Here is a 15130-nt window from a genome sequence, read left to right on the forward strand (position 1 = left end):
AACTAATCCTTTCTTTTGCACTGTTAGGGGTTGCCATAAACACCATTTGTTAAAAAGCATAATTATGTTGGGAAAGTGCCTGATGAGACAATTAAGCTACATAAACACACTGAAAACAAATGAAAGCCAGAAGACGCCCACACCCCTTGTGTAAAGCAATTTTTTGTTTACATAGAAAAGAGAGGTCTAGGCTGCTTTATTACAACAGTGTTATTAATGTCTACAAAAACCTAATGACCATGTTTTCATGAATTTTCAATCATGAGATGATGGTCACAAGATGAAAACTTGCTTACAAACCTGAGCTAACCATGGAGCCCTGCATTCCCTCTAGGTTAGGATGAGTAGGCCAACGATCAACCCTAGTGAACAAAAGTCAGAGGATTGCTGCATCAAGAGTACTGTTATTTGCACCAGAGCACACAGTTTAGATTAAACTCGTAAGCTTAAAGTTCGTCTCAAACTTGGGTATCATTCACTGCAGTATTCCTCACACTGAGAAGTGATATTGGGTATTACCCTATACAGAATAACCCTTGTCAAGTAATTTGTTGAGTGTATTCATGAGGACTACATTTATTTTTAGTTATTATATTTAAAAGAGACCAAAATATAGCCTAGTCTTCAAAAGGGGAATTTTCTTATTATTTTGAGGTATTTAAATTTCTTTGGTCAATAATATTTGAGAGTTGAAAAACGCCATTCTAGGTACGAAAAAGACTCAAACCAACCTCCAAAACTTGTGTAATTAATCCATTTTCAACAATAGGATCAGTCACTTTTTTTGCATTGTTGATTCACGTAGAATATATGTCAGATTTCAGTTCAAGGAAGAGAGTCCTGTGAAAAGATTTTAAACTGATACAGGAATTTTGGAAATTGAAGTATAAGGAATTTAGTCAGGTAGTTGTCATTTACAGCACCCAATGAGTCCCTTTTATTTGCTCATATATTGCCTATACCATGACCCACAGAGATAACCTTTCTTTTTGCCAGAAAAATCGTTATTATAAGAATGTCTTCATTTCTCTTTTTTACAGTTCCCTAATAAGTCTCATTTAACAAGAGGATCATGCTTATTTGATAAATAGTACAGACCTCAAAAAGAGGATAAGCTAAGGAAGATGATGTTTAAAAGGAAGTAACATATTTCAACAAAAAAAGTTTCATTTCCGTGACAATTCAGGCCGAGTAACTTGCCCTGTGCTTTCTAGTACTGTTCCTATGTTCCTATGTGTGTGAGCACATACATATAGTTTCCTGGTTGACTCAGTTTGAGGACTTTATCCTTTAGGTGTTCTGCAGGAAGAATAGCAAAATGTTTGTATTATGACTGCTTGGTTTCCAAAAAACTCTAATTTTTATAAAGTTAATGAACCTGAAAATATGAACACACCACAGCGACCAAAATGAACAATACTTTTTCTCCTAGAAAAATCACCATGTCTTCCTCCAGACTGGGCTCTGTTTGGCTGCCTGTTTACTAAATATTTCAGAAGCCAGAAGGAAGTACATTGTTGAGAACATGGCAAGAGCAGCTCTTCTGGAAAAAAATGGTAGGAACAACAGACAATTGAAGCGAATATATGGTGTTTTGATAAAACAGTAATTTTTGAATTCTGCAGACAGTGCTACAGAACATTCTTCTTTCTTCTTAGGCTTCCCCCCTTGTCCTTGTTCTTGGGCTATTACAGCTTTTGCAGGACCCCAGGATACTGAGATAGATCAGCTACTCAGACGTGCACATGTGTTCTTTTCCAGAAGCCCACGTACGCTCAGCAGCACACTTATTCACATTGGAGAGTGAGTGTCTGAGATGAGCATTGTTCAAGATTTCAGGCTCCTGAGGAGCATGTATTTACATAAAGGCTTAATGTTTCCCTCATGGGCCATTTATGTGATCATTAATAGAATGAGCATAATTGTACATTATGCTTTTTATTCGACAGGTTAAATAAAAAATAAACTTGCCAAATGCCAGCTACTTTTCAAAGCTCTCCTGCCAGCAAAACCCATACATTCATTACAACATTATTATTTCTACTCCATTTTCTCCATTTAAAAACTCGTAGGCAATTGCCTTTAAGTGATGTGTTTAAGATTGCTCAGCAGTTCAGAAGACTGGACTCAAGCCTCTTTACTCCCTGGGCCAGTGTTTCCTGTGAGAGATACTACTCTTTATTTTACCCGTGTTAAAATGTTCATGTGATGACACGCAGTTCTAGATACCACTTGTTTTTATTTTCATGCACACACAGAACATAGTGTATTTTCAGACTTCTAATGATTTAAAAAGATTAACTTTAAATTTTTGGCAACAGGTGCGCATTAGGGTCACAACCCTGAAGCATCGGAGACAGTATATTTTAATTTCTCACAGTTGTTTTTGATTCACTGGCTATTTTTCATGAGAAGGAAGTGTTTTCCCCTCGCCCATTTCTGATGATGAGCACACTGAAGTGACTGCCTTACAACTCTGCAGGAGCTGGAAATGTCTAAGAAAATTCCTGATAAGGGGCGCCTGGGTGGCTTAGTCGGTTAAGCGTCCGACTTTCGCTTAGGTCATGATCTCGTGGTTCGTGGGTGCGAGCCCTGCGTCGGGCTCTGTGCTGACTGCCAGCTCAGAACCTGGAGCCTGTTTCAGAGTCTGTGACTCCCTCTCTCTCCGACCCTCCCCTGCTCATGCTGTCTCTCTCTCTCCTAGAAATAAATAAAACATTAAAAAAAATTTTTTTTAAATAAAAAAAAAGAAAATTCCTGATAAGTCCTGATAAGAAAATACCTCTGGAGTCAGTCTGCAGCTATGCTTTTCCATTCTCTTTGTGGGAAGAGCCACTCTGGGTCCCTCATTGTCAGACACAGTACCTCTAATGGGATTGGGTTACCTGTCTCTGTGATTAAGTGAATGTGCAGAGACATCTGTGGAAGCCATATACTGGCGGACGCCTGGGTCTCAACTCCCCGTTTTTATCAGCTTATTAGTGGCAGCAGCTCAAGTGGAATTATAGCTATTATACTCCATTACAAACACCAAACAATTTACTTCTGCGGAGATTCACACCAACAGTTCCTACTGCCAGCAGTAATTTTTTTTCTATATGCATGCTTAAGAAATTGCAGAAGAGTGTTTCATTCTTCTAGCATTTGATTGAATTGTATCATATGAAACTGAGAATAAAAGCTTTTCAGATGAAGATTTAGTATGAAAAAATAAAATCATCTCTTTTCTTCCAGGAGCTAGAAGATGTTGAAAAAGTACAAAAAGTAAGACATTGTATAGTCTTGTTCTGGGCTTCATCTTTTATAGTTTTATAAATGAGGGAAGGTGGCACTAGTTAAGAAAATGACCTATTGTTTTACAAATATTTTAAAGGCGTTTATTTCTAAGTGAGTGGAATAAAACTATATTGTCCATATTTTTTCTGATTAAGCAATGTGGAAACATTTAAATAGCCTAAAAGATCTTAGGTAAAGGAACCTAAGTTATAAATTTTAGATGTACACCAGGGCAGGGCTCTATAGATGCTCATTTGGCTATGAGTGAGTGATATATGTTTATCTTTTCATGTTATTAAAATTAATGGTGCAGGCCTGGTGTAAGCTCTGTAGTTCCTGTGTGTAACTTATTTTTCCTCTCCTCTGAAAAGATTAATTGTTAGACTGCCAGGGGACAGAGTGACAAAGGTATAATAGCATAGCTAACGGTTTAATTACTGCCTGAAAACTTTTGTCCTCCACTTTGAATTTGCTTTTGTAGGCTTAAGGGAGACTTTTAAGGAGGCTGAACCAGGCCTGTAAACTTTAAAAATAACTTTTGGGTAATGTGCAGCTGCCATACAAGTGTATAGCAGCTTTCTCCTCTAGGTTACACATTCAAGTGAGTCATAAGCCACCAAAAGCTGGAAGTTGTTAACATATGAAGGATGTTGGTGGCCTCTGAGAGGAGATGGTGGAGACAGAACACTTTCTAATGGACAGGTGCATACATCCCAGAAACCTATGTTTCAGGCATTAATTGGCCTATGCTAGTTTTTCCAAATGTCAGATTTCCATTCAGATAGTTTGATTTGCAGATTTTGGAAGGAAAAATTGGCAAAGCCTAGAGGATGAGATTGGGAAGGAGCAGAATTTAGAGTGATGTGATTTGACGATTGGAAGAAGAGGTTACCATCTTAGACTGAGTTAAAAGAACCTTGGCAAACTCAGTAGCAAGTCTAAGAGATGATCTGTCATAGACACCAAAGCCTAGCATTTGAGCTGAGCCTTCTGGGTAGATAGTAACCAGATATAGTTATAACTATAATCTGGTTATATAGTAACCCTATAAGAAGTAGTCATTACAACCGGGGAGTTTCATTAGCCAATGTCACTTCCAAGGTCAACCAGAATTTTTCTATTTAAAAAAATCTAATGTTTATTTAATTTGGAGAGAGAGAGAAATGAGTGTGAGTGAGGGAGGACCAGAGAGAGGGAGACACAGAATCCAAAGCAGGCTCCAGTCTGAGCTGTCAGCACAGAGCCTGATGAGGGGCTTGAACCTATGAACCATGAACTGGGCCAAAGCTGGAGGTTTAACTGACTGAGCCACCCAGGTGCCCCCCCCTGAATTTTTCTATTAAACTGAATTTAATTGTGCCAGAAGATCTAATTTATTAGGGATTCATCACAGAAAAAAAATTCTTGCATGTATGTGTTGTTTTCTTTATAGGGCAGAAGTATCCTGAAGTGTCAGTGCTCAATATATTTTCATTTTATGATCAAGACTACAACAGATCAGTCATTAAATATCAACTTCTGTTAATGAGTCAGGTAAGATTTCAGTGTCTTTATGTATATGTCTTTTGATGAAGCATAAGCTTCAGGTAGACCTAAATGTTCTCTAAACACTGATTTCCTATATATAGCTGAATACTCCCTTGAATCTGTCTCAAAACTGCATTGCATTATTCTTCTGAACGTGTATATCTCCAGCGTTTCTGATTTTCTCTTTATTAAAATGAACCGTGGAGTCCAAGATTTAATAATATTCTTTCACTGAAGATGATCCTGTGTCAAATGTGGTTAAGGAAACCTTTTCTGGTTTTAGCCTGTGAAGTAATAGTGTAGAAATCACCCTTAATTTCACCAATAATTTGGCATGGAATGAAAGAATGAAATATGCTAAATAGTTGTGTTTTGGGTTGGGAGCCTGAATTCTTTTTTTATTTTTTAAAGTTTATTTATTTTGTGAGACAGAGAGCACATGTGTAAGTGGTGGGCAGGGTGTGGCAGGCAGAGAGGGAGAGAAGGAATCCCTAGCAGGCTCAGAGCTATCAGCATGGAGCCTGATGTGGGGCCCAAACCCACAAAATGTGATATCATGACCAAGATCAAGAGTTGGACGCTTAACTGACTGAGCCACCCAAGCACCCCAAGGAGCCTGAAATCTTGAGTTGGTTCATGGGTTGAAATTAAATGAGCTGCATGTCTCATAGGGATGTTGTCAGATTTAGTAGGACAACTTGAATCATAATTGTTTAAAGAAAAGCCTATATTATCTTAATACTACTTAGTAAAGGGTTCCAAATATCTTCAAATTAACCTGACTTCCACTTAGCAGACTGTCTTCTTTCAAAAGGTATATTTGTTTGCAGAGCAAAAAGCTGACTGATAACTTCTAGCAAACATAGGACAGATTATCTTTTAAAAAAAATTTTTTTTAATGTTCTTTTTATTTCTGAGAGAGTGAGAGAGAGACAGCATGAGCAGGGGAGGGTCAGAGAGAGAGTGAGATACAGAATCTGAAACAGGCTTCAGGTCCTGAGCTGGCTGTCAGCACAGAGCCCAATGCAGGGCTCAAACCCACGAACTGTGAGATCATGACTTGAGCTGAAGTCGGACGCTCAACCGACTGAGCCACCCAAGTGCCCTAGGACAGATTATCTTGAATGTTAATCATGGGGTGTAAAATTTGCTTCTTTGTTGTTTATCTCTATGGCTAAAATGAGTCATATTACACTAATGAAAACTCAGAGTAGCAGTAGTATAGGTGTCTATAATATGTACTTTGAAAAAATGATTCAATGAAAAAATCTAATTACTGAATAAAAGCAAAATACTTAATACTTCAAAAAATGTATATGTGTGTATTTTAACATAATCATTCATAAAACTTTCTGAAAACATGGAATTTTATCAGATTAATTTGGTAAAATTGAAAAAATTTAAAGTAGCCAATAAAAAAATCCCACAAAGTTGTTTAAGACTGATAAACATTGCATAATTCTTCTACTTTGGGGAATAAAGAGCTGGCAGAAATGTGAAACTTTATGACAAATTGGGAGGCAAGGTGAAAGGAACTATTGGGTCTTTTATTTTTCTTTGTTTTGGGTAAAAACAATCTTCTATACAGATTGAAAAAACCCCAGAACAACTAGCAGGACAGTAAAATTATAGCTGCTTTAGATGTGATTGATAGTTTAGTGATTGCTATTTCCAGTTTCATGTTTTAAGTCAATTCTGTTCTGGCTGCCAGCTTGGAGGCTTTTAGGTCTGTGGATATGGAGGTTCAAGAGGGAATCCACCTTGCCTGGGAGCAGTGGGCCTCATTCCCATTTACCCTCTATCTGGTGTCCAAGTGGACAAGCTGTGGCCTAAGTAAGAGAAAGCTTAGGGTAGTGTGTCATTCCTGACACATATTTTTTTTTTTTTTTTTACAAATCAGAACAGTTTGTGACAATATACTCATTCCTCAACTGCCTGGAAAGAGTCGACCTTGAAGAATTTTATCAGTAATCGGTTTTCATGGGTCACAGTTACATGTCTTTATGATTTCTCTCTCCACTTTCCACTCCATGACACTATGGAACATTGAATGCCATGGGATGGGGGCAAATCAACCATTTTGTCCCTTATAGATTCATCATAGATCATGAGGAAAAACAGCTTAGTTTCTAATGAGTTCCTTACACTCTTCAGGGCAGAACAATGGTGTGTTTAGCCCATCTGTGTCCTATTTTCCTGAGCAGGGGTAATGATGAGGTTGAAAAACCACTTAAATGTTAACTCCTACCCCTTTTTCCTCTGATTTTTTTTCTTTCTTTCCCTATGCACAACTCTCTTTAAGATTTGCTTTGGAACTGAACTGTCACATGCTTGATTTCAGCCCCAGGGGCAAGTTTAATTTGGAAAATTTGAGCTATGTCACTTGAGGTGTTTTTGAATTAGGCAAATTGGGAGAAAAGAAAGACCTTTTGCCTGGACTGTCTAGCTGCGCCGTGGTTAATTACGAGATGCTGAGGCTCATAACCTTTGGGGGAAAGTCCGCCTTAGGATAATTGCATTCTTCTCTGTATGACCTCAGAAATCCTTGTATGATGTTGCCTCATTTGTATTTCATACCAAATGGTCCAACATTTGGGATGTAGATTTGGACTCTGGCTGAGCTGCATCAAGTACTAGCACTGGGACAAGAGACTTGTTTCCAGAGGAGCATCTCACCTCTTGTGCTGCCTCTTAATGTGACTTCACAGTCTCAGGATTATTTCCCAGGGATGGCTTGGCCCGAAATTTTCTGTACTTTTTATCCAAGAAAGAGTTAAAATTCAGCATGGAAGAAAACACGTTTCACACGAAAATGAAGAGTTCAGAATTGTCCAGACCAGAATAATGATTTTAATTGTCTTCAAAACAATTATGTTCAATTACATTAAATCTCAAATTAGCTAGTACATGAAGTTCTTCATTACATCAGGACTCGTCCTCCCCAGATGTTCCTCCCGCACAGGAGACAGTTGACAATCGGAGGGTCTGGACACAGTATTTCTCCCTTCCCTTGCCCTTTTGCTTCATTGGCAGCTACTGTACCTCATGATTTAAACATGGACATTTCTAATTAAATGAGAGCTCAGCTGCATTCTTGAACTAATTTATAACATTTGATTTGAAATGTAATAGCTTCAATCTTCGTCTGATTAAAAACAGTCATATACTGTACATGGTTACTATTTTGATGCTGCAACATGCAGTTTTTATTTTTACATTCCCCTTTCGACACAGCTGTTCATCTAATATCATCCAATTTTTGTTAAGCTTTTTTTTTTTTTTTTTTGGTTGTTGTTGTTGTTGTTGTAACAGCATACTCAGGCATTCTTATGAGGTAAAAGTATTCAAGGTCTAGGGTCTTGCTGTTCTCAGAACAGCGAAGGGATGTTTTTCACTAGGGTAATCCCTTCTCAGGGAAAACAACTTTAAGATAATAATTTAAATAAATTTCTTTGGGAGGAAGGGCAGTAGAGAACATTCCAGTGACATGAAAAATAGTTAATATTGATTTGTGTGATTCATGTACACTGTCTATGCAAATATCCCAATGATGTATTTCAGAACTTTTTAATAACATCTGTAAACTTTCTGGTAACTAAGGAATGAGTTCTTATTTAAAAAAAATTTTTTTTTTTTTAAATGTTTTTATTTATTTCTAGGAGAGAGAGAGAGAGACAGCGTGAGCAGGGGAGGGTCAGACAGAGAGGGAGTCACAGACTGAAACAGGCTCCAGGCTCTGAGCTGGCAGTCAGCACAGAGCCCGACGCGGGGCCTGAACCCACGAACCGCGAGATCATGACCTAAGCGAAAGTCGGACGCTTAACCGACTAAGCCACCCAGGCGCCCCAAAAAATTTTTTATATCTATTTATTTTTGAGAGAGAGAGACAGAACATGAGCAGGGGAGGGGCAGAGAGAGAGGAAGACACTGAATCTGAAGCACTCTCCAGGCTCTGAGCTGTCAGCACAGAGCCTGATGTGGGGCTTGAACTCACGAACTGAGAGATCATGACCTGAGCCAAAGTCGGACATTTAACCAACTGAGCTACCCAGATGCCCCAAAGGAATGAATTCTTAAATTGAGGTCCAAAATTGGTGTTCAGGGGCCTTATAAATAATGTTGAAATCATTTGCAAGTTTTATGCATGTGCATTTGTGTATATGTACATAGGGACAGACACACGTAATTTTGCATATAATTTTAGTTTAAGAACTTTTAGACTGGAGGGCACAGCAGTGCAGAGGCTCAGAGGTAAGAGGACTTCAGTGTAACATGCTGGAACTCAGCGATGAGGTGGGATGGGAGAGGCATTCCTGGGCGTGTTAAAAAATGAAGGTTCAGTGATAAAGGTCAGAGCACAAAGTTCTATATGCCAGGTTAAGGAGTTCAGACCTTTTCCTAAAGGCAGTGGGAACCACAGAAGAGTTTTAAGCAAGAAAGTGGTATGATCGGCTTTGAATTTTAGAAAGATTACTCTGCCTGCACGACAGAGGATGGCCAGGGCAGGCAGACCAGTTTGGAAATGTGATGGTGTCCTAGACAGCAGAGTCAAAAGAGTGCAGAGAATAGAGAGAATGCAGGATGTTTAGGGCTGGGAACAGAGCGGGGGTATGAAAGTGTCATGTCTTACAAATGATGGAAGAAAGAAGATTTTGGTGAAAGAGCATAAATACATTTTTTTACATGCTGCCATTTGGCAGTTAGATATAAAATTGAGATCTAGGGGACACAGAGATCTAGTCTATGTTTATTTAAAGCTTATACTTTTCAAAAATGTTTTGGACTTTGGTTTTCATTTGCAATTAAAATCACATTTGATCTATTAGGCTATATTTCATTTTGTCTCTAAATTTTTTTCTGTCTTCCATTTTCCTCTCCTCATTGTGTCCTTCCCCATTTATCTTTTTTTCTCCTTCCTTTCTTTCGTTTCCTCTTTGTTATTGTTAAAATGATACATACATGGCTGAAAGTTGAATATTTCACAGGGTTTGTTCCCCAAACTCTAAGTACCTATATAACTCCCCTTTCCATATCACTTTAACTTCCTGCTCCCCAGAGCCAAGTACTTTCAACTCTTTTGTCTTATCATTTAGGCTTCAACTCCAGATATCCAAATACCAGCTCATTAGTACTTTTTGGTTTTTCAGTTTTAGGCTTTGTCAATTGACTTCTCCCTGCAGAGGGTGAGAATTTAGCTTCCTTTCACCCCCAACCCCACCCCTGTCCCCTAACACACACACTCTTCCCAATCCTCCCTCTTTTAGATACAGTTATATCAAAATTTGGATAAATATTTAGTAATTGCATTATTATAACTAAATATTCAAAATGAAGTACTTGGAATGTTATCATTTTACCCTTTTTACACAATGTATTCTTTTTTCTGGAACTGATCATTATCTTTTTTATTGTTTACTTAATTTTCTTATATATCGATCACTGGTTTAACCCCAAACTCTCTGTGAATAATGAGATCTCTCCATGCATTTAGATAGAACATTCAATAAATGGAATGTTTTCATCATCTTAAAGAACCATCATCTAGACTTCTCTGACCTGTTCCAATTAGAACTGGTTGCCCTTAATTTGTTGAGGATAACTTGTCATTATGGCATCCCACTTTGTTACCATCCTGGGTGTTCTCTTCATCTCTCTCTATGTTGGATACACTGGTTCCTAAATCTCATGTCTTCTCTTTTTTGTCCCCCTTAGTTAATGTCCTTGTTTTAGTGGAACATATCTTCTGCTGACTTTCTTTAAAAATATATCTTCTGCTGGATTTCCATACATTTTTGAGACCTTGCATGTCTGAAAACTCCATTCATTCTACCTTCACACTTGTTAGTTTGGCTAGGTACAGAATTCTAGGTTAGAAATAATAATTCCTTTATTTTGGAGACATTACATTATTGAGTTCTTATTTTTATGTTGCTGTTGAGACTTCTAAAGCCATTATGATTCCTGATCTTTGTATGTGATCTGCCATTTCTCTTTGGAAGCTTGTAAGATCTTCACTTTGCTCCTAGTGTTCTGAAATTTCTGTGATGCACCTTTGTATGAGTCTCTCTTCATTTACTGTGCTAGATATTGGCTACGCCCTTTGAATCCTTGAAACTATTTATTTATTTAAAAAAATTTAAGTGCTTATTTTTGAGAGAGAGACAGAGCATGAGTGGGAGAGGAGTGGAGAATGAGAAGGAGACACAGAATATGAAGCAGGCTTCAGGCTCTGAGCTGTCAGCCACAGAGCCTGATGCAGGGCTTGAACTCAGGAGCCATGAGATCATGACCTGAGCCAAAATCAGACACTTAACCGACTGAGCCACCCAGGTGCCCTGAATCCTTGAAACTCTAATTCCTCAGTGCCAGACAATTCTCTTGAATTATTCCATTAGTGATTTATTCCATTTTCTGAGTTTTTTTCTGGAAGATACATTATTTGAATATTGGAACTCTTATGTTGATTCTGTACATTTATTTTCTTTCTTTTGCCTATTACTTTATATTTCATAATTTTTTTTGGCAAATTCCCTCTACTTTATATGCCAAGCCTTCAGTAGGTTTTTCATTTTTCTGTATTAGTTTCCAGATGTTTTTATTTACTCTTTGAATGTTTCTTTTATTATTTTAAGTAACATCATGGTTATATCTCAGGAATACAGTATCAGTGGCTACTTTTTGGTGTTTTCTTCTTCTTGCATATGTCTGTTTTCTAACCCTTACTCCTACCTTGGATATTCTCAGTATGTAGGTGGGGTTTGTCAGCTGTAGACTCATCTGGCTGGGTCGTTTATTTGGGGAACCCCCCTTCATATTTTTTTTGGTCTTTCCTCTTGGGCTGTTGAAGTTTCCCAGAGAAGGATCTTCCAATCTTCAGCCCGCAGTGTAGACACAGCTATCCATGTTTTAAGAAATGAGTTGTAGAAGAGGGCTGTTAGAGTCTCAGTAAATACTATCTTAGCTCCCTTCTCTCTCTTAGTCATCCTTGCTCTCAGCTGTGCCCAGGATTCCCCAGCCCAGATGGGTTTTGCCCCTTGTGTCTTCTGCCAGGGTGGAGGCAGGGCGCTTGACTGTCTGTGTGGAGGGGGGTGGGCTCTCACTGCTGCTTAAACAGACTTCCCACCAGTCTTCCTGATTTGAGCTTTGCCTTTAGCTTCCTTTCCAAGTGAGGCTGCCATTTCTGATCATGATCAGGTGCCTGTGGTTTTAGTCAGGTTGCTTTTCTGCTGTCCCTCTTGTTGCCTTGGGTCTCCTAAATCACTCATCACTCTTATATTTGTTTTCCAGGTTCTAGTGCTATTGCCTCCTCTTCCATTTGTTTGAGTGAGTCATTGCTTTTAAAGGGTATCCCTTTCCTATCTTTTTCCTGGGGTTTTTGGAAGAAGTGAAAGTAAACATAAGATAAGGGCCTACACTCTCCTCTACTTGGAAGTCCCTACTTCTGTAATTCTTCTCAATGATTTTTAATTAGTTTGGATCATTCCAGAACACTTACTTCACCTAATTTGGAATCAGTGGTAAGTTTATGAGAACATATTTTTTTGTCTGATGTTCAACTCAATAGTGAAGATATTTAGTCTCAATTTCTGGGCTTTTATATATTTTTTATAAGCATTTTCTCCAAAGGATTGCTGTGGGTCATAGTGCTTCCTGTACGTTTTCCATTTCTTCCTTAGTGTTTTTACATGTGAGAGCCAAGGTTTCTGAAACATGACCTTGTTTCTCATTTACACATAAACCTTCATGAGAAGGATTGAGTGAAAATATGGAGGAAGGGTCAGGACAGAAGGTACTCAGGCAAGTTCTCCTAATGATTTGTCAGTGACAATGGGCTTACCTAACCTGTAGGCTATAATATTCAACTTTAAAAGTCTGGACCATAGCTATGAATTTTATAAATGATATGGAAACTTGCTTTTTGTTTTATGTCATTAATCAGATGAAATAATGTTTGTACAATGCTGTGTAAATCAACATTATTTAGAAGACTAGAAAGATAAAGTGCTAGCTAAGTAAGTTATATGAATAAAGAAATAGATCTTACATGATTGACTTTATTTTTTATCTATAAATATATACAAAACACTAATGAATTTGATTAGAATTATCAGCCTTGTTATATGTTTTTTCGAGTATTTTTATGACTTGGGGGACATGTGCCATGGCAGATTCACGCGATGTCAACACTTGTGTGATAGTCTTGAGACCCTTTGATTACCTTATTACAGATTGTCAAAACATGGGCTGATCTGGCAAATCAGGCACAACTTTCCACTTCAAGAATTTTCTACCCTGATTCTCTAGTTGCTATGGAGATCGTCTTAAAAAACAGTCCTGGATTTGGTTGAGATCAGTCAATTTAGATGCTGGGTTTTGATATAATTCTCTCTACCATCAGCAATGCCCTCATTGCCATAGCATGAAAACAGTGACTGATTTTGCCATCATATGTTAACATAGTTTTAAGACATAGCATTTGGTTTGAGAATTTTAGGAAACTGGCACCATATTCTAGAAAAAAAAACTGAAAAAAGCAGGGGTTATGCATTGGGAAAGTACTTAAAATATTAAGATTGATTTCCAGTGACTTTAGCACATTTTAACTACAAAGGAGAGTTACCAGGTTGTTCATAAATGCACGGCTACAGGTTTAATAAAGGCAATAGAGTTATATCTACTAATGGAAAAACAGAGGTACTGATGAGGAAGGATAAGGCCAAATAGGACAACTGGGATAAACTAACCTCCTCTTCCATGACTGGCAATTCTGGATGAACCCAACCATACTTGCAAACGCTGCACTCTTTTCTTTCACTTTGACTCTGTGGTAACCTGAAGTCCAAGCAAGTTAACACCCCATGGGGCAAGCCATGACCAGTGAGGGGACCTGAACTTTTGTGCCTCAGATGGACAGTATCGAGGCCCATTCCAGCAAGGCCAACCCCCCAGTTGGTCACAGTGTTGACTAGCTTGATAACACACCCTTGTATTAGCTCTCCCTCCTTCTCCACTTCGCTCTTGATATATATGGAATAGGGTTTATTGAAATATTGACAAAAATGACTATATTGCAAGAATCTTCTAATTGGGAGGAATGAGTTGAGTACTTGAAATCTTTGCTGCCTGACTGCATACTTCTTATAATTCTTTCCTATTCTACAAGTCACTTTTAAGATTTATGGTTAAAAATTGGGAGGCCTCCCTGTTCCCACCAATTCACCTAGGTAAAGAGTCTAGCATACTCCTGATGAAACTGTGGATCATTGGGACAGACACTAACAATCACCCCCTTACTAGTAAAGACATCCCTAGGGGGCCATCAAAATTTAGGGGCTCTATGTTTTCTGATTTTGGGTAGTTATTTATAGTACCCAGTGACTGATTTTATGTGATTGCTGATGGTGTTTTAGAGAATGTGGACCTAATAAGGGATTTATAGCAGGTGACTTACACCAGTGCTAACTTTTTAAATCCAGGTTCCGTACCCTTGGCAATTCTTTTTCTGGGTTCATTTTCCTTTTAATCCCTGCTTCCTAGCATGTGCAGTGACTTCCAATGTCAAAATCACTATAATTAGAAAATCCTAAAGAAATGACTTAGTGATGCTAGTGACATTGATGGGCCCATGAAATGAAATTCAACCCAAGTCTGTCCACACCCTCATGTGGACAGCCCATCTACCTGGTATCTATTGATCAAGTGAGGGTGTGCTTTTTCAAGAGACCCAGAGCATGTGTTAATGGTAATGACTACAACATATGGTTATAACATCATTATTAATTAAATCAATTATCATTTGTTCTACTATTATAAATGCATATATTAAAACACACATTCTCCAATTTTAATTAACCAAAAACAAAAATAAGATATTAATTTGTTGTGTGCTTCTTTTTGCCATAACCTATGTGTGAGTGTTTCTGGGGCAGTCTGAGTTATCTGCTACCTTAGTGAGTATAGAATTTTTATAGTGGGAATGAGGAAGTAGCAGTCAGTGTTCATGTTTGAATTTTTGACAACCAAGAGGAGAAGGCTGGGAAAAGCAGTACACAAAGTTTATACCATTGCAGTAGAAAAGACAAGGGAGGAGGCCACCTCACCCCCTGCCTAGAAGAAGGTGGGGACTGGGGTCAGGGTTTGAGAGAATAGTGTTTGTTATAAATAGTACAGTTTTTCCTTTCCCAAATTTTGAACCAGTATAACAGTAAAAAAAGGCAGCTGAGAAATGGAAATACTACCTTTATTACTGATGAAACTAACATTATCAGATGAGCTAACTCAGGCAGAGAATTAGACTCATGCAGCCAGTCACAGGCAGCCCTGGGCA

This window comes from Hyaena hyaena, unplaced genomic scaffold (genome assembly GCF_003009895.1).
Source record: "Hyaena hyaena isolate Hyena2069 unplaced genomic scaffold, ASM300989v1 scaffold_1009, whole genome shotgun sequence".
In the NCBI taxonomy this organism is placed as follows: domain Eukaryota; kingdom Metazoa; phylum Chordata; class Mammalia; order Carnivora; family Hyaenidae; genus Hyaena; species Hyaena hyaena.